Here is a 3,075-nt window from a genome sequence, read left to right as displayed (position 1 = left end):
AGGACGGCCACCGGAGCAGTGGCAGCGGTCAGTGGGCGTCCATCTTGGCGCCATACCTAAAGGACCAGCGCTGCGGGCCTATTATGACCTCCCTGAGGAGGAGGCGCTAATTACGACCTCCTCAAGCCCGAAATATTGGCCCGCTACGGCATTAGCCGGGCCAGCAGGCGGCGAATGGCGGAACTGGGTCTTTGACCCGAAAAGCCCTTCGCGCCCAGGCGTTGAGTTCTGGGGCAAGATGGGCGCTGGCTACGGCCAGAGAGCCCGACGGGCGGAAAGTCGTCGGCGGGTGGCCTGTGAAGGCCTGGTCAACGCAATGCCCAGTTCCCTCGCCCAGCAGGTCGGGGCACGCCTATCAAACATGTCGGGCCTCCTCGACGTCCTGGAGCGTCAGTTGGCGGTCCTCCGACTTGGGGGGTCAGAAAAGCCTGCTCGCGGGAACCGGCAGGGGCGGGCGGCCACCCCGAGCCCCTCGGCGCGCTGCAGAAGCGCCAGCCAGAGCCAAAGAGAGGCGGGTCCGCGCGCTGTTTCAAGTGTGGCGAGACCGGCCACCTGCTGCCAAACTGCCCCCATCACACGCCCGGAGCCTATGGACTGCAGCTGGACATCAGCGGAGAGGTATTGTACCCGCCGCATCCCTTGGCGAGTCGAATACGGGAGTGGTGTTGCTAAATGGGCACGCCGTGGTGGCTTTGTTTGATTCCGCAGCAACATTACCATTGTTGCTCGCCGTTTCGTCTTACCGCAACAGTGGTTAAAGCAACATTTGTTGGTTACCTGTGTACATGGGGGGACTAGGTCATATCGTTCCGCTCACTGCTATCTTACCTGGAAGGGGAACCAATCAAATGGCGGTCGCTGTGTTACCTGACCCCCTTCCCAGTGATCCTGGGACAAGACTGGTCTAAAAGAATCAGCGGTAAGCCATTCGCGCTCGGGGCCTCGTTGGATCTTGTCATGAGGGGAAAAGGCACCCTCCCGCGGCCTCCACGCCGTGCACAAGGGCAGGCCCTATGGGCGCTGGTGTCTCGGGGACCTTTCCGTGGCTACGGACCTTGACCGCGAAGATTCCGCGGAGAAGGGACTAGCCAGGAACTCTTCCCGGCCCAGGCCCCAAGACCCTCTCGGCGGCCTGGACCATCAATTTCGGTCCACGCCGCCTCCTTTAAGAGGGAGCAGTGGAATGATGACTCCTGCGCTTTGCCCGAACGATTGTTCTGCCTAACAGCTCGACAGCGGACGGATCCACACCGCGGGAACCCTTCTTTGTCCTTGAAATGATCTGTTGTACCGTGGCTACCCATGAGGCGAGGTGCGGAAGTTGTTGCTAATTCAGCGTACCTTCCGGGCGGAGATATGCGAGTTGGCACATGCTCACCTCCTAGGCGCCCACCTCGGGGCCGAAAAAACACTGGAGAGGATTAAGCTCCGCTTTTACTGGCCTGGGATCAATGAGGAGGTCCGGCGGTTCTGTCAATCCTGTCCGAGTGCCAGACCCGCCAGATTCCTAGGAGGGACCGTGCTCCTCTAGTCCCTATTCCCTCGTGGACATCCCCTTTGAAAGGATAGGGGTCGATTTGGTGGGACCCTGGAGCCCTCAACCCGTGGCCACAAGTATATCCTAGTCATGGTGGACTATGCCACCCGGTACCCAGAGGCGGTTCCCCTGCGCCCGCTAATACTAAAAGCATCGCGACGGAACTGGTTAACTTGTTTTCACGCGTGGGCATACCCAAGGAGGTCCTCACGGACCAGGGTACGCCCTTCACTTCGGATACGTTCAAGGAGGTGGCCAAATTACTGCAGATAAAGCACCTGAAAGCGTCAGTCTATCACCCGCAAACTGACGGGTTGGTGAGCGATTTAATCAGGCGCTTAAGCAGATGCTCCGCAAGGTAGTCAGCGGGACGGCAGGAACTGGGACCAGCTCCTCCCGCTCGTGCTTTTGCCTACCGGGAGGTACCCCAGGCCTCTACGGGCTTCTCCCCTTTGAATTACTATACGGGCGACAACCCCGGGGAATCCTCGACATCCTAAAAGAAGGCTGGGAGGCCGAGGCTCTTCCCTCCTCTAATATTTTGGAGTACGTAGCGCAACTGCGCGACCGACTCACAAAGATCAGGCCCCTCCTAAAAGAGCACGCGTGACTCGTGCGCAAGCAGCGCAGGCCGGTGTTACAACCGCAACTCCGTCCTCAGGGAGTTCCGCCCGGGGGACCGAGTTATGGTGCTCGTCCCGACCTCCCACTCGAAGCTGCTCGCTCACTGGCAAGGGCCTTACGAGGTTAAGGAGAGAAAGGACTCGTCGACTATTTGGTAAAACAGCCCAACCGTCGACCGAAAGTGAGAGGATCTATCATGTCAACCTGTTAAAGCCCTGAGAGATAGAGAGGAGCTCCCAGCTCCGTAGGTCACTCTCCCTTTTCACAAGCACAACTGCCCTTAACCTCGGCGAAGAGCTGACCCCAAGCAGCGGCAGGAGTTAGCCCAAACACTCCGAGCCATCCCGAGGTAGTGGCGAGTCACCCGGCGGACCGCTGATTGAGCACGATATAGTCACGGGCCCGGGTAATCGTCCGAGAGGCCCTACCGACTCCGGAGGCAAAACAGCGCAGAGGTCGAACTGGAGGTGAAACGTATGTTGGACATGGACATAATTGAAGAGAGCCATAGTCCCTGGTCCAGCCCTATTGTCCTCGTCTCCAAGCCAGGCGGCTCCTGGAGGTTCTGTAATGACTTTAGGCGTCTGAATCAGATCTCCAAGTTCGATGCCTACCCCATGCCCCGCATTGGCGACCTCCTTGGCGGCTGGAGTGCGGCTCGATATCTGACTACCCTTGACATGACAAAAGGGTATTGGCAAATTCCTTTAACGGCATCCGCAAAGGAGAAAACGGCCTTTAGCACCCCTAGCGGGCACTGGCAGTACAAGGTCCTCCCATTTGGGCTGCACGGGGCCCGGCGACCTTCCAGCGTCTGGTAGATAGAGTGCTGAAGCCCACCAGTCCTATAGCGCCGCCTACCTGGATGGCGTTGTCATCTATTCCGGCACCTGGGAGGAGCATCTACTGCAGGT

Source organism: Polypterus senegalus, chromosome 4, assembly GCF_016835505.1.
Source record: "Polypterus senegalus isolate Bchr_013 chromosome 4, ASM1683550v1, whole genome shotgun sequence".
In the NCBI taxonomy this organism is placed as follows: Eukaryota; Metazoa; Chordata; class Cladistia; order Polypteriformes; family Polypteridae; genus Polypterus; species Polypterus senegalus.
Note: the sequence above shows the minus strand (reverse complement) of the source record.